This window comes from Sylvia atricapilla, chromosome 3 (assembly GCF_009819655.1).
Source record: "Sylvia atricapilla isolate bSylAtr1 chromosome 3, bSylAtr1.pri, whole genome shotgun sequence".
NCBI classification, from domain to species: Eukaryota; Metazoa; Chordata; class Aves; order Passeriformes; family Sylviidae; genus Sylvia; species Sylvia atricapilla.
Window position 1 is genome coordinate 98,798,838 of NC_089142.1, and position 19,416 is coordinate 98,818,253.

A 19,416-nucleotide genomic window follows, 5' to 3' on the forward strand; every position below is an offset into this window, starting at 1 on the left:
TCTTTTTGACATTCCCTTCAAAGGAATACCATCCAGGGGCAAATGGAGAGTGTCTGTGAGACAGACTGGGGCTCCTTGCAAAGACTTCTAGTAGATTATTGCACCTTGTCAGGTTTTTGCATCCTGGGTGCTTCTGTGAGGGCAGAGCTCCTATACAGCTTTGGGGAAGGTGAATCACTCCATCCCAGAGGCAATGAGGCTTAAGGAACAATTTTTTTCCCTTCCTAAAGCACCACTTGCAGTGTCTTGATAGGTGACTTCTGACTCTTCAGGAGGGAGGCCTGGTAAAGCAGACTCAGCTTAGGAGTATCTTATTTCTCCTGGTCATTTTAGGTCCTCCACCTTGCAGGCATCTGTCTTGGTCTGGTAACCAGAGTGGGAAGGTAAGGAAAGACTGCCTCTGGCAGCAGAATGGGAGGAGGGCATGTGATATCTCCAGCCTTGCAAAGTACAACAGTGTCTCTGGTAAGAGTGTGAGTGTCCACGAGTGACTGCTGATGATGGAGTTAAAAACACTCTTCAATTTATGAAAAACAGCAAAGTGTCTGGCAATCCAATGAGCACCACACAGTCTTCTGGGGCAAGGCTATTGTAGTTTGTACTCTTCCCAAATACAAGTGGCCAGAAAAAAATGTGAAGGGATGTAGCCCTCTTCACGTGACTCAGAGCTTTAAATCTGTCCTCTTGCTTAATCCAAGAGCAGTGATTGCAGCACAGCATTTTGCTGGCAAAGCACAGTTCTGCCAAAAGCAAGCTGCTTCCTATGGGCTCTTCCAAGCAGAGAAAGCCTCCTTAGAGAGCTTCTTAGAAGGTTAGTAAAAGAGATCCCCTACTAACTTCTGCTTCACAATATAAACCCATGTTACCTGCTATCCAAATAATTCCTAGGAGGTGATGTTTCACTTCAGCAAAATTTAGGACCAAACTGTAGCAAGCTGAAATTATTACAGCAAATTGCATCTGATAAACAAGTTCTTCTATTTGACCAATTCTTGGTCAAAACATTTATGACTGGTCAAAGTCTAGATTTTCTGGCACTGATTCAAAACCATTCTGTACCTTTGTGTGTCAAGAAGTTTATATAAAGTTGGAATTGGTGTATGGCATCTGGAGAAGCAGCACAATTCAGCCCATTCAACAATTTCTTTTTGTAAATATGCCTCATATTTAATAAAATGTTTTCATTGTAGCCATTGTGACCCCACAGATGAAAAAACTCGACAGTGGCTGGAACACTGGAATTGGACTGAGAAAACCTCAGGACTTCAAATGATGTTTTTTCTCTCTTCTGTAAGGTACTGTAGACATCTCCTGTCCCATATACTCCTTGCTGCTTTTCATCACATATGATAAAAATGTGTAAAATCTCAGTAGTACATTAATTCCATTTCTCTCACTGTTCAAAAACTCTGAAGAGTCTGCTTCAAAATGTTCTGTATTTTGCCTGTGATAGTTTCAAGTCCTTGCTACAGGATGCTGATGTCCCCAGTCTGAAATGAGGAGACTAACACTGCAAACAGGAATGCTGCAGTTCCCTGCCTGTTATTAGTACATGTCAACACTTCATTAAACTGTCCAGAGCCTGCAAGCATAAGACAAATGGACTTGATTCTGCAAAACAAGCAGGAGCAAAAATCATAATTTTTCATCCCCTGTGTTTAGTGGATTAATTGGACAGACATTCAACTGATCAAGGTAAGAATCTGAAAGGACAAGAAAGGCAGCAGTTTAAAATATCATATTCCTACAGCTGAAGTCAGGTGTCTGTGAGCCATTAGGCCTTGTAAAAGCTGAGAGATTGATGTTTCCTGGCATGGGCCATGAGATAGCCACCTCCAGACACCCTGGGAAAATCAAAAGCTATCATGAGGTCCATTAGCTGCAAACTCCAGTCTGTTAAGGTCAGGGCTGAGGCACAATGGATACAAGAGCAAATGGGACACTTCAATTGGTGTTGCATCTCTTTTGTAGGCAAAAAATCTTCAGTTTCTGGTGGTATTTCTCTTGCTGAAAGCCATTCTGTATCCCTGAGTGTTCATGATTTCTAAATGTAAATGTTTGGAGCTGCTGAATTGCAGTGGTGCATTTTCTGTGAGCAGAGAGATCAAGGCATTCTATGGAAGCACACTGACTTCAGAACTGAGGATAAAAGCAAAAGAATTGAAGGAGCAAAAAAAAAAGAACATCTATGAACATGGTTTTGAAAAGGTAAAGCTCAAATAATATTTTGTAAAAATTAATTTTTTGCAGACATTGGACATAGTTTATCAGGTTAAGAAGCAAAGGCAAATCATGTATAGGGACTGAGCTTGTTTTTAATCTACAGGAGGAAGAGGATCTAGCAAAGAGGATAGCATTGCGGTAAAGGGATGACAGGTAATAGTGTGAGTGAACATAGAGGAGAAAAAGGATAATTATCATCCTGCAGTGGAAAATGAACCTTTGGGATGACAGGGGTTACTGTGTAGGATGGCTCAAGCCTCTTTATGCTGTTCAAATTCATAACTGACCAAAACCACAGCTTGTTTGAAGTCATCCTATGTTCTCAAAGGAAATCTAAAGTACTATTTCATTAAAACTCGTGGCCAGTTTCTAATTAGCTGAAAGACGACCTGTTTTTCCATGTCTATTTGATAAAACCTGTTTTTTTCTTTCTCCCTATCACCCTCTTAGACCAACAATACTACTACTGGTGCTTTAAAACACTGGGTGATGAAAAAATCTGAAATAATCAGAGTGAAAAACACACGAACACTGAAAATCAGGGAGGAAAAATGTAGCTTAACTCTTGTGGCAGTTAATGGGGAAAGAAATTCTTTAGGTAAAGCTAAACTAGATTTCACAGATTTATTGCAGGAAGACAAAAACTGTTCAGAAAAATGGTAACGTGCACAGTCTGTGTCTGTGAGATCCCAAAGAGATGCAGAGCTCTTTGATCCAGCCACGTCCCACCTCCAACCTAGGGCAAAACATGGGTATCCACCATCCCACCAAGAGCAGAAAACTGGGTGAAGACGCTGCATTTGCAGATCTAAATAGTTTTGCTGTCTCGTGAAAGAATAAAACACTTTTATTTAATGCACTGTGTCCAAAGGGCTTTGCACCATCTCATACTGTATTTCAAAATCGATCTCCTGCTCTGCTTGCAGAAGTTGCAGCTTTAACACTGGAAATGTTATAAACAAAGGCTGAGGGAGAGAGACTCACAGCTCTAGCTCCCTGCTCAGTTCTCATAACAGACCTTGCTACTTGAGAAAATGGGAGCTTTGTTCCCAGTGCCTCTGGAAATTTTTTGTCTCTGAAATCTCAGTCTACTTACAGACTGGAAAAAGATCCAATTGGGCAAGACAGGCAAATGTAGAGCCAACAGTCACAAAATTACAGAAGGTATTCATGACCGTCACACAGGTTTCAGAGAGGGAAAAGCTTTCTACTGCTAGAAATTATCTACCAGAATATTTTTATAAGTTTTGACGCTTTTGACAAGCGTGAGACTAACCCTAATAAATTACTTATGAACTCAGACCTATCAGAACTCATGCAGCAGCTGTCTGAGAATCTGAGAAGGGATAGCAAGCTCATGAACAACTGATCTAATTGAATGCAATTAAGGAGTAAGAGGTATCAGATGCATCCAGTTATATTCTCTCGATCTAGAAATTCGTATTAGCAACTCTCAGAGAGCATTTTCAAATTTGCAATTTGCTGGTGCTCAATTTTTTTGTGTGTGTGAGATTTATTCCCAGGATACATCTCATTGTTTTTAACCAGCAAATTCTGCTTTATTGTGTTGTTATTTATTAAAATTCTCTTCGGGGAACAAGCCAGGCCTAGCAAATCCAAAGAGCAAGGCATTCCCTCCGTGCAGTGGAAGCTACCTGAAAACTAAAAATAGTCGCTCCGAAAATTTCTTGTGAGTATAAAATGGAACCCTTAAAAACCATGTTTGGACTCATTATGTAAGTAATTTTCATGTGTTAACTACATTTATTTGCTTTGTCTGACACACAGATTGGTTACCAGCTCTATCTCCAAATCATTTTGGCACAAGTGCGGTACCCTTACAGAAAACATAGTTTGAACCATATTATGAACTAAAATACTTTCAGAAGACTTAACAAGGAATTCCTTCTGAGCAAATAACAAAATAGAAGCAAGCATCAGATACTTACTATAGAGTAATACTATTATTTCAAACCTTATTCTATAGAAGTAAAGTATTAAGTGAATTAGACCTGTTTGGCAAAATATTAAATCAAATAACTTTTCCCACCCACAAAATTGATATTTCTTTTTTAAGTGATGCAGAATCCACCTTGTGTTTGACACATCACCCCTTACAATTTTTTAATCCACATCCTGGAAATAATTGACCTGAAATTACTCTGTGCAATGCAGAGTAAAATAAAGATAATAGTTTAAGAATCTAAACAACAGTGTTGGCAAAGTCAAGCTGTCAGCACTCATTAAGAGCAGGTTGGAATCTGAAAGAACTAGAGAGTCTTTCTAAATAGAAAAAAATCAAAAGCCACACTTTGGTGAGTGCTTCCTTCATGGGGGACTGCATTTGTCAGCATCACACAAAGACAAAGAGAGTGAATATTGTGTTCTTGGAAACCTTTCATCTCTTGCTTGACTGAACTTGCCAGACAGCTTGAACTCCCCACACCGGTGGGTGTGCCCAGAATACCATCCAGGCAGTCCAAGTCTCCATAGGTATGTTGCAAAGGAAGGCTTGGGCTCTCTAGAATGGCATGGCTCTTCTTTTATTCTCAATGTTGTTGCAGAGCGGGAAAGGACAAAGGCCATCCAGGATCTGTAAGAAATGTCCCCTGTGAAGATGGCACCATCCCATGGCTGCCAGTCTGGGGTGCCTTGAAATACTTCAGGAGCATCTGAGCTAACACAGGGGGATGCACACAGGAGACACTACTCATATTTTTGCAGTCCCTGCACTGTTTAAATGACTTACAGTCCTGTTAACTCTTGAGCTGGTAAAGCTGTTCCTCTGTTGGATCTTTTAGGAAATACTGTAAATCCTACAGTAATTTTATGAACAAGGCAGTATAATGCAGTTATTTTGGGCTCCAGCTCACAGTGCCTACAATTACATCAGATTCTGCATTTTCATGAAAAAGAAATGGCAAGTTTCTTGCCCTTACAGAAAGCTTCAAGCTTTAAAATATGAAATTGATGCAATGTCATCTGCCTGAGGGCCCGAAACTAGAGCTCTAGAGAGACTGATGGAATGTGATATGCTTGAGAGCCTGAAATGTGTTCCAAGGAGTGTGAACTCCTCTATGCAACTTCATTTCATATTTATTCCTGAATCCATGGTTCCAGCAAAGCTAGGGACAATCATCCCTGCAAAGAGCAGTGAAAAGGTAGGAATAGATAATTGTGGCAAGCTCTGCCTACTGACTAAATCACTGTGCCCTGCAAATTAATGTAGGCATTACAGGTTACCCTGCTGCTTTTCCTTCTTTTTGCAAAAAACGAAGAGACTTCTATTTTCTGCTGCTATTTGCACTGGTTAAGCACGACCAGGAGCAAAAGGCCCCTGAGTACAGAGCCATGGATGGCCTGTTGGCAATACTTATGGGCTCTGAATTATTTTATTCCAGCCACCATGTATTGGGAATGTCATTTAATAAAAGGGTGTAATGAAAAGTAGTGTTGAAAGTTCATGAATGTTTCATAGCTTGGTAAACTGATATTTTTCTGTGTAAAGAGCTCTGGAAGTACACATGGGGATAAAGGAAAGCTGAATCTGTCAGGAAACAGTGTTGAACAATTAGGCACTTAAGGATAGCAGCAGAAAAAAGCCAGGAGTCTGCAGAAGACTGGAATTAATGAAATCCATTCTTCCCTTTGAGCCATAATGTTATCAGCCTGCTTTCCTCCTACTTCATAGAATTGGCTCGTCTCCAGTTTTTAAACTCAATTATGTGATATAACCAAAAGCATCATCTGGTCTTTTGGTACTTGCTACTATTTTCATCTGTTAAATCATTTAAGTATTTTTTGTAATTAATAAAGGCTTTAAAGTGGATTCTAAGGCGAGCAGGGGGGGCCATCTTTGGGCAAAGCTGTTGTAATTGCTCAGCTTCTAATCAGCTAATAGTAGCTGCTTACCAGCTACTGTTATTTGTGATATTTGTGATCTGACAGTGTAATCTCAAGGGACTGAAAATATGCTTACTTCTGATTTACTAGAAGAAACCACTACATTTAACTGACTGAGGTCTCTATCCCGTGGTGAACTCAGGATGACCTTTGATATACTACTGACTTGCAGAATAAAGAAAACCTTAAAAGGGAGTTAAAAGGGAATAGAACTGAAGGAGGGAGTCATAGAAAAGCATCTGGAATACAAATAGAAACAGAAATACAACTATATAATATAACTATATGTGAATGCATTTCTACTTCTCCTTACTTCTCTCTCAGTAACCCCATTTATCTGGCTATATTTCTGAGGAAAACAAGCTGAAATAAAGAGATGCTCAAACTTTTTTTTTTTTTTTTTTTTTTTTTTAAATAAGGGAAATAAAATGACAAACAATAGAAGCAGAAAGAATGGAGACAGCAGCGTAGGCTACAGCCAGATTTGCTGCTGTGACTTCAGTTAGGTAAGAGGTTACAGTTGGAACTCTGCTCACCACCTCCCCCTCAGTGTTACTGCCTCTCCAGGATCCGCAGGCGTTGCTGAACATGCAGATTTGAGTTTTGTTCTCTGACTTTAGGGAGTCACTGAGTGTGTAACCCTGCCAGCAGCTCCAAGGGCAGCACTGTGGCAGGGGCAGGAGCACGCACCCAAGGATTCCCCCTTGGGGTGGTAGTAACCCCAAAAACCCAGCTCAGCTGCCAGGACAGCACTTCTGACCAGCTACACTGGTGTCACACCCAACCCACCCATTTTTACTACTGTAATAAGAGCAGAATGTGACGCATGAAAGCTGCAAACAGAAGGGGAGCGAAAGTGCATCAGTTTGGAGGAATGGGAAATGAAGGAGAAAAAGTTAAGAGAAAAAAAAAATGAAATGAGACAGAATCTGGCTCAGATGTATAAACCATCTGCAGTGTGTATCAGTGTAGCAACAAAGATCACAGAAGCACAGAATCACAGAATATGCTGAGCTGGAAGGGACCCATCAGGATCACTGAGTCCAACTCCTGGCCCTGCACAGCCTTGTCCAAACACTTCTTGAGCTCTGTCAGGCTGGTGCTGTGACCACTGGCCTGGGGTGCCTCTTCCAGTGCCCAGCCACCCCCTGGGTGAAGAACCTTTTCCTGATATCCAGCCTCAACCTCCCCTGACACAAGTTCAAGCCTCGGGTTCTGTCACTGGTCACCACAGGGTAGAGATCCACAGCAGTACATGCTTCAAGGCCACATGGAAGATGAAGATACTACAACATGCAGTAGTTTGTTTATAACCAAGACCAGCCTCAGGGGTTCAATATGTTCCAGGCTTAAAGAGGAGACTTTGGCAGTGATCTGGGCTGCACAGGTTACTAGTGAGTCTCCACGTGCAACTCAGGTTTAGAGAGGTTTTTTCTGACCTTTAAAGCTATAAGAAACACTACTTTTGCCAGATAAATATTTCCTCTCTAAGATGCGGTGCAATTCTGCAAAGAATCCTGGCTTTTTTCCTGCCTGAGTATGGATGTCACAATTTTGTTAATAAACTGTGAAATCCCTCAGTTCACCCTGCACAGAGGAGTGTGAATGAGGTGCTGGGGTGAGATAGTGAGACCACTTGAGCACGAAGTCTTCCAGTTGTGATGCTCTCAGGACACCTGTTTCAGTAGGAAAAACAACTGCTGAGTGTTCTCTCAAGAGCCAGTTGAAATGTGGGAGGGTTGACATCGAGCTAGTCCTCAGCACAGTAATCCTATAAATCCAAATAAGTTAAGGGAATAAAGAGCTGTTTTTCATGACTTGAGAGCCCCCTGTGGCTGCAGATTTGGCAGCAGTATCTGACTTCATGTTCCAGAAATCTCACAGAAAATCTTTATGGTGGAAAAGCGAGGCGCATTAGATCCCTAAGCCTTTAACAGGTATTTCTCATTATAAACCCTAGAGGTTTTTGTCCTTTTTTGCAGGCTTGTGGATGAGTTTTGAATGTCTTACATAAAGACTATAGCTTAGTCCTCCATATTACTGTGCCCTCAGTGCCTACTTGCTTTTATCTCCTACATTGGCAGAATTGGCACCCCATAGGCAGTCAAGGCATTTGACATTGTGGGTTGGCTTTTACACCTAGAGGGAAGGAGTCTTGTGCCAGCACAGTTCCTTTCTGCTGGAATTACTCCTTGTTATTCATTAAGAACCAGTACTTTTCAAATTGGCTTCCACAGTTATGAGCCTTTCCAGCACAACACAGCTTTGAGATGTCATTTGGACTGGGCTGGTGACTCAGACAGAAGTGTGTCTTTGCTAATTCACAGTTTATTCTGTATTTTAAAAAGCTCCACAGAAGGGGCTGTCACTGTCTGTGAGAAGAGACTTTTGAGAAGTGACTACTCACTGTCATTTCATGACTTTCACACACAAGTAAAAAGCGTGTTCTCACCTCAATAAAATAAAGGTAACAAGAGAAAACTTTAGATTGTGCCCAGGAAACCTGTGAAGATGAGCAACTACTATTCTCTCCACTTTTAAAACCCTTTAGTCTGGTACTGAGCCCACCCTGCACTGGGGCGACAGCTCTACTGAGCTACTTTTAGTACTGTAGGGATTGACCAGCCCAAACTTTACTGAAAATGTGGAGTCCAAGAACAGAAGAACCTCCTGGCTAGGTCCATCCAGACCAAATACTGTATCTCCAGCAGTGGCAACAGGAGAGACCCTGAGAGGAAAATACCTGAGCCTGGGGACTGTTTGCAGCACGTTCCCTCAGTACTCACAAGTGTTGGATTGGGGGTTGTCCTGGTTTCAGTTAGGATAAAATTACCTTCTTCTCAATGACTGGTAGAGGGCTGTGTTTTGGATTCAGAAGGAGAATAATGGTGATAACACACGGATGTTTTGGTTTTTGGTAAGTCATGCTTATCCTAAGTCGAGGACTGTTTTTTTTTTCTCCCTGCTCTCTTCTAGGGAGGAGGTATGGAAACGAAAAAACCTGTGAGGAGGCATAGCTGAGATAGCACACCCAAACTGGCCAAAGGGATATTCCACACCAAACATCATGCCCAGAATATAAACCAGGGGAGTTACCCAGAAGAGGGAATGATCTGAGCCCAGGAATGGGATGTGACATCAATCAGTGAGTGGTGAGCAATTTTATGGTGCATCACTTGTTTGTTTCTTTTTTCTTCCATTTTTTAAATCTTCATTATTTACTATTTTTATTATATTTTATTTTGTTCTCAATTATTAAACTGTTCTTATCTCAATCTGAAAGTTTTACTTTTGAGTTCAGACCTTGCTATGGAGAGGAGTACATCTTTCATCTCTTTTAAACCCATCTCCTGTTAGTTTCAATTAGTGCCCCTCAGCCCCCACATTGCACAACTTGCTGAGTAACTGTTCCCCATCCAGCTTAGAATGACTTTGTAAACCTCAGCTACATCCCACTCCTCCTCTGCGCACCAAACGGCCCTGTTTTGGCTTTCCATGCAAGGCAGTGGCTCCATCCTTTGAAAATCCCGTTGCTGTGTCCAGTGTCTCTCTGCCCACACTGAGGTGCTGGGAGCAGACCCAGCAGCCGGCAGAGCACAAGCTGTGGGTTTGCCCTGCTCCTTTGTGAAGCCACCAAGGTGCCATCTGTTCTGTTTCCAGGCCCCTTTCTGTTCTGTTGCTTTTCTGGCTGTTGCTGTGTTCTGAGCCAAGGATTTCAGTGACCTGCCAGTGGTGGCTGTGGGAGCCTTTCCCAGGGGCTCTAATTGCCTGTCTGGAGACCAGCTTTAAGTGACAGTGACTTAGATATACTAAATATACTTTAATCTGCACTGAAGCATATCTGCCACCTTTCTGACCTTCATCATCTGCCACCTTTTTGACCTTCAGGTCCTTGCTTAACTGCAAATCTCCATAAACTTGGGGATATTCATTTCGCCATCCTCCCCAGGTTGAGATGTTGAATAAAGCCTGCCTCAGATCCAGTTTCTGAGACAACTAATGTTGACCCTTCTCTGCCCTGAAAATGACAGTTTTGCCTTTCAGACTCCAAATCATAAAAGCACTTCTCCTCCAATCCCATGGAAACCTAATTTCTTTAATACCTTCTCAGAGGAATCTTGTCAAAGGCTTTTTGAAAACCCAAGCACACCATGTCTACTAACAATCTTTCCTGTAATTCACAAAATCCTCCTTGTCCTCGTAAGTCATCAACACACAGGGCTACCACATGAGAACTAAGCACTTGTCACTTGGTTTCAGAACTATAAGCACCTTTCAGTTGTATACTTTAATTTCTCAATTCCACTGTGCAAGGAATAGTCCGGGTTCCCCTCCCACGTGATGCACCTGCAAGCAGGTGAGTGTTAGAGCCTCATTTCTATATTGGCAGCTCAGAGATTCTCTAAAATGAGACCTAAAGAAGCAAATACATTCTTTATTTAAATCAAAGAAATGGAACAAATACATGGGGTTTAAGGGGTGATTATTTAAAGTCTAGTCAAAAGAAAAGTCTGGGGTTTCATCCTGATTGAAAGAGAAAATAACAATGACTTTAGGATAAACGAAATTGTTTTGAAACTAAAACCATTATTTTGTTAGGTTTGAATATACTTTCATGCCATCTTAAACAGTTAACCTCAAGGCTAAGCATTATTTTAAAATGAAGAACTTGCACACCTTATTAAAATATATTATGATAAACTTCTTAAAAATTTAGGATGTTTTCTGTATTTGTTGTTGAAGCTTACTGGCCAAATTCTGGTCTGGATTTACAAATAATTCCAGTTGATCCAAAAGTGTAATATCAGCACATTAATTTTTTGTATGCAAAATTTCAGCAAACTTTATATATAGATCTCCCAATTTGTAATCACAAACAAAACTCTGTGTACTCCAGTAAGTGTTCTGACTGAATATCAAACTACAGTGTTGTAATTCACGCACAGAGAAGTCTAGTTTGGAAGTAATTCACACTACTTCCTCTCCAAATTGTAAAAAAATCAAACTTTCAAACTGCTCCTCTCACACACTCACTGACATCTTGCTCATGTTGATCCATGCTACAAAACTGAGCCAAGTTGGTGATCTGATGCTCAGAGAGCTGGAGCCCCTCTCCTGTGGAGTCAGGCTGAGAGAGCTCTTCAGCCTGGAGAAGAGCAGCTCTGGGGAGACCTTGGAGCACCCTCCAGTACCTAAAGGGGGCTACAGGAGAGCTGGAGAGGGACTTACCACAAGGGCTTGTAGTGAGAGGTCAAGGGCAATGGCTTCAAACTCGAAGAGAGTAGGTTTAAATAAGATATTAGGAGAAATTCTTTGCTGTGAGGGTGATGAGGCACTGGCACAGGTTTCCCAGAGAAGCTGTGGATGGCTCACCCCTGGAAGTGTTCAGGGCCAGGCTGGATGGCGCTCTGCGCAACCTGATGGAAGGTGTCCCTGCTCATGGCTGGGGGGTTGGAACTGGGGATCTTTAATGTCCCTCCCGACTCAAATCTTTTTATCATTCTATGGATTTGCAGTAATTAATTTTTAGATGTCAATCCTCTTAAGAGCAGAGCTATTTTGTGCCATAACTGTCTTCCTGTCCTTAAATCTGAAAACCCCTGGAGTGTCACTTCTGAATACACCTGATATCACATCTAAATTTTGAAATTTTTTACTTATAACATCTTAGAAATCCAAGTTACAAGAAGTCACCATCGATACTCAAATCAAGAAGTCAATCAGAAAGGGATTTGCACAGTGTTAAGTGTGTTATGAAATCACAATCAACTATGTATGAATCACTCTTTCGGAAGACAAATGCAGGTACTTAGTGATCCAACCATATGCCTAAGGGAAATTTACATGCCAGTGATGTACTCTCCAGAATTTAATAATGCATATGCATCATTAATGTGCTACTTAGCAAACCTAGGGAATAGAATTTCTCAGAATTTCTCTTAGCTTCATTTTTTTTCTGTTACCTCACACTAAAATTCAAAATGAACAATCATCTAACTTCTACTTAATAAAACTTCATTTAATAGTATTTTTAGTGTTGGTAGGAGAGCTCTTATCACACGGTAATTTGGATATGCTGAACAGTACAAATATTAACTGGCCTACCATTTATCAACAGCAGGAAGATTAGGGAAAGTGGAGACAAAATGTTAAGGGTCTTAAAATGTGTAAGCAGGGAAAAAAAAAACAATTTCAGCATGGCAAAATTGAAAAACATTTAGAAGAACCCACTACTAGCTGGGCTTACTGGCAGGATTTGAAAATACCTGAACAGGAATGCTCCCCTTGAAAATTTCTTTACAGTATTCTGTAAACTTGGGAGTTTTCCTAAAAAAATATTACAAAAATCTGCAATATTACTGTTTTGGTTTGAGTTCTTTTTTTTTGCAACAAAACTCTGGAAGAGGAAGATTATTGAGCAATCATGCTAACCAGTAGACTCAATGTGTGGTACAGGGATATGAGAAAACACAATTTAAAATATCTTGTAAAGGATGAATATTTTTTCTATATTTTTTATTCTTAAATGTCTTTAGAAGTCCATCTCTTGGATACAAAAAAAAAAAAATTACTGAAAGACACTGTACCTACATGATCAGTTAAGGGATGGTGATGGTGTGGCTCCCTCTACTGCAGTATCCTGGATGGTGTTTTTGGTCCCTGTCTCTGTTCCTGGCTTGGCTATGACAGAACAGAAGCAGTCCTTTCAAATAAAAACAACCCACCACCAAAGATTACACCAATAGATTTTGGCTCATTCAGAAATAGCTTTATGATTCTCTGGAGTAAGTCATGGAGACATGCCTCATTTCAGGCAGCAGGGCTGGCACGAAGACACAAACACCCCACTTGAAAGAGATTCAGGTGCAGCTGGAGCCTTGTAGCTCCTTTCAAGGCAGGGAGGTACCTTAGGGAGAGGTGAGGTATTCCTCCAGAATCATGTCTTAGGATTCCTTTCCCTTCTGCTTCCACTGATAACTCTTCTCTTTTTTCCAACTACTTCTTTTTTTCTCTCCCATGTCCCGATTCTTCTTGTCTCATTTTGTGTGTTTTGGGGTTTTTTTTTCCCCTCAATTTATTGTTTTGGGTTTATTCTTTTTGATCTTTTTGTCTCACTACTTCTTTATATGGCAAAATGCTTGGAGAGGAGTTACTGTTCTTCTGACAATAGCATTGACCATTGCCACAAAATCCTTGAAGTGGAGAAAAATGCATTGGCAGCCCAAAGAGAAATTGGTTCAGCATCCTGATGCTGCATTGTTACAGTGCAACAACACCACAAAAATTAAGCATTAACCACATTCTTCCACCCACACAACCATGAGAGGAAGGATGCTGGGGCAGATCTGTGCTCATACATGTGCCCCGTCTCAGTGTGGTGTGACATCAGTGTGACAGGGATGTCACATCCCTGTCCTACACAAAGCTGGGCTGCTCTCAGTCAATCAGATGGAAGCAAGAGACTGAGGACTGGGGGCTGCATTTAGAACTGAGGTGGGAAATGGTCGAGTGGCAATTGGCACTTACTTTAGGTAGACCTGCTTGAAATCAAGCAGTAAATTTAGACCTGCTGTGGAGGCACCTGCAGTGACAGTAGTGCTTGTGCAGGAGGCCAGTGCAGCACAGTGATGCTGTGGAAGTGCTGCTGCTCTGGTCTTGGCACTATCAGTGAACATCTGTGATTTCAGCTTGCATCTGACTGTGTGGAAATAACTGGCAGTGGATTGGTCACCTCATCTGAAGCAGGTGCAGAAGGTAACAACCATCCAGCTGGTGGATGACTGTGAGCACTGAGCTCTTGTGCCCTTCCCAGCCACTGCAGGCAGGCCCTTTAGAAGATGTCCAGCTGCCCCCTGGGACTCTCCCTGCCTACAGGTACTTTGCACAGCCAGGTGGAGGGTTAATGAAAACAGACTACACTTTGTCCACTCCTGGAAAGTTGATCCCTTTTTCGGAAGGAGAACTTTCTGAATTCCATACCACATGTCTGTGTGTACAAACACTAACCCAGGGCACATGCAGTAGATGCACCCCAGGAGGGTGCAGGGCTGTCCTGCTGTGCACTGCCAGCTGCACAGTTGCAAGTCTCAGGGGATTTTTTTTCCATTACATTTGCAGCAGATGACACCTTCTGTGAAACCTCGGGTTTAAAATCCCCAGGATTACATGAGAATTTATTTGAAAGGAAGGCAACTTCTTGACTATCATTCTTCCAGGGAAATATTTGAAAATTAGACCACTCAGCGCCTTGGACTGAAAAATCACCAGGCAAACTTAAAAGTTCATTATTTTTTAAAAACTTGTCAGTTTTTAATGCCCAGAGTTGGCAACGTAGCATAAGTCTGCTGTCATCTCACAGATTTTACTTAAATTAGATACTAAAGGACTTCAGCAGTCCTTAGAAAAAAAAATATGAGGCCATCTGTTACCAAAGAGTTTCTTCTAAAATTACAGATCACTGTTGCAAGTGCTGCCCAGCTGTAATTGGCTGTGAGGTAAGTAAGCCACCACCTGAGGGCAGAGGAAAAGGCAGTGAACAAAAACTTCACCCAGAAATGATCAGATTTTACTGCACCTATTTAGTCATTTTTCCAACACGAAAGGCTTCAAACTAATGAAATGCATTTTCCATTTGCAGAAAAAAAGACATATAAAATATATGCATTAAAAAATACCAATTCAATGAGCTTGTTTAAGTGTGAAGCAGGATTTTCTCTAAGAGGCCCCGTGTTAAGATTTAAGGAAGAATGTAGGAGGAGACAGCAGATGCTCTGAGACAAGTGAAAAGGATTTAGGTGTACTTCTATTAATACAAAACCTGCACTGTATTATTACTATGAACACAGGATGTTCAAGACACGTGGTAACAGACAAGTCAAGCAGTGACGTGGGAGTCTTCCTGCTGAAGTTGCCTTCCTGAAAATAGGAATAAAAGAAAATGTGTCAAACAGAAAGCCATTAAATGTGAAGCTAAAAAAAATATTAATGAAAAGGAAGCGTGTGAAAATGAGGCCTTGTTTCCTGGTAACCCTGAGGAAAAGTCAAATTTAGTGATAGAGATTATACCTTAAATTATGCATGAATGAATGTCACAACTATAAGCTTTAACTTCTGAAGTTCAGGCAACACTGACAGCAGCAGACTTGCCATGCAAGTACTGTAACCTCCCAACCACTCTGTCAAATTTGTGAAAAGGAGAACTATAGATATTTGCTGTCTGGCACAGACACACGAACTCCCATTTCTGATGAAAATCACAGTTCACAGGTTATAGAGTCCCATAGACAAGATACTCATCATTCATGGCTGCTGCAGTTCTCTTCACAGAGAGATAATTATCCCACTACAATTCAGCAAAAGCATCTAAAACTCTGAAGTTTTTTCAGACCTATACACTTTGTATATTTTTGGTGCCCGTGTTATACATACAGCTGGTGCCCATCATATTTTAACACCCAGCAATGTTCTGGCATAAGAGTTACCTGGAGTCAGCTCTGCAGAGCAATGTAGAAAGCCCATAGGGAATATGGAAACTATTCCTTGGATGAGGAAGAGTGCAGCAGGACCATCCAGTATCTGAGGAGGAGAGCAGCCTGGGTGGGGTCTGGATCACACCAAGGGGCTGCCTGAATGTCAGCCCCAAGGCGAGCACATGAGGCTGCACATCCTTCTCAAGGCTTCACATTGCAGGCTGCTGCTCTGGCCTGGTAAAAGCCTTACACGTGTCTCTTCCAAATTCTCCACAGGAAAACAGACAAGAAAATACTGCAGTGATCCTAAAAATGAAGCTTCAAATAATGTTTTTGCTCAGTGCAGACCAGCAGGGCTGCAACTGTCAGTGCAGAGTTCCATGGTAATACCACTGGATCATGTCTGGATTGTTGGCTTTAGCAAGCAGTTAAAGGAAAGGGTGGATGAGGACACCTTTTTATATTATTATAGCTTATTTTAAATATCAATCAATTTTGGGGTTTTTTAATTAAAATAGAAACTCGCTTGAGAAAGAAAATAATTTTTAGAGCTGACCTATGGAAAGGATTAGTGTATTTGGCACTGTCCCACATTTGTCCTTACCTGAAATGAATTCAGTTTTAAATTCTCTGCCTTTCCAAGGTATGCACGCCAGCTGCACAAATAGTTTTAACAATTCTGTACTGTAGGTAAATTGTCCCTGTGTCACTCCTTGCCTCAGTGCTTCCCCAGCCTGCTTAATTGCCATGTCATGCAACAGCCGCCATCTGGGTACACCTCATGTAGTTTTATTTCCTTTTTACCACTACAATAGGAATTTATGAAGATGACTGGAGGTTGTAATATAACTTACTGTGTACCAAAGCAATTATAATAGAAACTGTTTTCAGAAATAATTATTAGGGACCCACTACAAATTATTAAGGACCAATACAAATATTTTGTATTTGATGCTTTGATATTTTTCCAAATATTAAAGCACTGTTAAAAATAATGAACTGGGCTTTGTATTCAAATGTGGTGGTATTTGTCTGCAGGGCTTGCTGCTGTTTCTGTTCAGTTAGGGTGGTCAAAATTTTGTGAAAATAGGAGGGGGATAAAGACAGATTGATAACCACCTACAGATCAACACCTTACAGCATAACACCGTCCTCATGTCTGTGAACAGCAGCTTGACAGAAAATATTAGCACCCTGCATGGCTTCCTTCTCAATGAGAAAGAAAAGCAAAGCAGCTCCAAGTGGAGCTCCTGGCAGGGACTGGAAAAGCCTGTAGAGAAAAGTAAGAGTTACAGGAGACATTAAATAATGGGAAACCTTGTGTCTGTGGCATGTGAAGGGAGGTGTATGCAGCAAAAAAGGGAGATAATCACAGGGAGTGTCCTGTGCTCACGAGGGCAGCAAAAATGGTATGGACAGGAGCAGGTGAAGTGACACACAGAGCACTGCCACGTACAGGAAGGAGAACAGATTTACCATCATGGGAAAGAGCAGGATGAAAACCCTGGTAATTCCGTGGTGAGCTCTCAGCCTCCACTTTCCCCTGGTTTATATTCTACCACACACACACCAGGGAAAGATTCCTGCTCTACCTTTTCAAGGAGAGGTCATTAGTGCCACCTCAGAGATCTCAAGCCCTGTCTCCCCAGAAGATCCGTGTCATGTGGCTCCCAAGCCCATCTGCTGAAAGATAACATGATAGTAAAAACTGAGCTGCATTAAAATTGCAGTGTTATAAAACTGAGGCATCTTACAGAGTCAACTGCTGGGTTGGAGAAACAAGAATTGAACCACTCCCTAGTATACCTACAAGCATACAGGCAGAGAATTTGATGAAAGCAAACTTCTATTAAGCATTTGAAATCCTGTTGTATGAGTAAGCACGAGTACCTCTGCCCTTCTGCCCTCTGTGCTGCTTTACAAGCACTAACATGGCCATTATGGGGAAAATCGATTTCCAGACTCACTTCAATCAGTGAGCTCTCGACTGTCACAAGCTCAGTGTATGCATGCTTAAAAATAAAGCTACATAAACACAAAGCTGCTAACAAAACAATAACTTCAGGAAAGAGACCTCTCAGAGCATCTGCACAAAGAAGTCTGCAAAAAAGGGCTCAGTTTTAATGAGCTTTTCACTTCCTATTAGTAGGATGATGAGTTACCATTTCCTTCTAAAAGCAGACTCATTCAGAAAAGGCTTATTACAGTTAAACTCTCACTCTTGCTAGGAAAAGCAGTTACCACCTGAGGTCTGAGGACGGATCTCATGGAGACAGGGCTCACTGGGCACAACACTCCTCCAGTGTGGAACTCAGAGCATCATGTGGTAGCACAACAGGCCACCTCTCCCAGTGTCACCTCACCCTCATCCCAGCCTGCACCAGCATCAGAAAAACAACTTTTGGAAGATACTTTCCCAGATTTAGTGCCAGTATCACTTGGCAATAGATCAGCTCCACATAAGGAACAAAGTTATAGATTTAAAAGGAAAAAAGAAGCCTCCTCTTGGGTTTTTTTGCCATGTTTTAATTAGTGGGAACCAATCTTCCTTCGGCTCTGCAAGCAGTATCTGGCAGGGATGCAGGACTGAGGCATTTAATATGACCATGCTGGTTCATCACCAGGCTGCTTCCCAGCTGCCTCTCTCATGTGTCACCAACACTGACAGGTGACAACTTTGAAGCAAGAGGACATCAGGAATGCAAAATACAAATAATTTCTTTTTGCGACATCAATTTACTGATTCAGTGCTGAGAAAAAGCTTGGAACTTGCTTAACCCTATCCATCTAGCTCAAATTTATGTCCCCTGCCCTGACAGCTGCAAATATCTCATGGCACTTTATTAACAGACCATTGCCATTACCAGTCTTTGCAAACCTTTAAATCAAAACTCTTAGTTTTCCACAAGAGATCATCTGATTTAAACAGGGATTGACTCAGGGAAGTTCAATGTCAGGTGCTATACAGGTCAGACTATTTGATTACAGTTGTTTTTTTCCTCTAAATTTGCAAGTTATTTTTTCTTTGCAAATTGAAATTATCAAACTGTATCAGTGAAAAATCTACAAGTGTTCATACTATTAATAGAAGCACAATAAAACAGAAGGCAGGAAACAGGATAACTGTGGGTGGCTACTACACTTTCAAATAGCAGGAGCATCTAGAACCCAACAAAATCAGCAGATGAATGTTCCTGTTCTGTGGGAGCAGGATAGAATCATGGAGAAGAGTTTGATCATCTTCAGCCCTGGCCCATTTTTATTTTGATTCCTGCCTTTTTTTTCCTTTCGGTTTTGTTGTTGTTTGGTTTTTTTAAGGACATTCTATTATTATGCACAGATCTATACCATATAACATGAAAAACATCCAAATTGGAGATGCAGCCTGTCTGCAGTTCTGGCCCAGAATTAATTTCACAGGTTATGTTTAGACTCTTGGTTTTTGAACTCCTGTTTCTGGTAGTTCTGCTGCGGTGCTGTTCTGGCAGCTCTCATCTCACTTCAGATCTGCATCTACTAGAAGGAACAATATAAGCAAAGCATCCTAAAATGTCATTTATTCAGAAATCTTACAATTCCATCTCTTCTTTTTGGTGTTTTGTTATGTAAAAAAAAAAAACCAACCCAGTTGAGAGGTTTTAGTCATACAGTGACATTAAAGGGACCCTAAATGAACATTGCAGTTCTTGCTTCCTTTCTCACTGCTGTACAAGCTCTTCTAAAACTAGTACAAGGGATCTGCCTGTCTGCAGACATGCAAAAAAGCAAGCAAAGAGGAAATTAATCATCTTCTGCTACTAAAATAAAGGTGGTTTCTCAG

The 19,416-nt window shown here is 41.2% G+C and overlaps 1 long non-coding RNA gene across 1 annotated transcript; it reads right to left on the bottom strand.

Annotated features, from left to right (window-relative positions):
- Positions 1-12,728: 12,728 nt before the first annotated feature.
- On the bottom strand, positions 12,729-13,612 carry LOC136358491 (uncharacterized). Its single transcript, XR_010743122.1, has 3 exons — positions 13,441-13,612; positions 12,931-13,033; positions 12,729-12,807 (listed from the first exon to the last, which is right to left on the bottom strand). It is a non-coding gene; the product is annotated as an uncharacterized lncRNA (long non-coding RNA).
- Between the last annotated feature and the right edge of the window lie 5,804 nt (positions 13,613-19,416).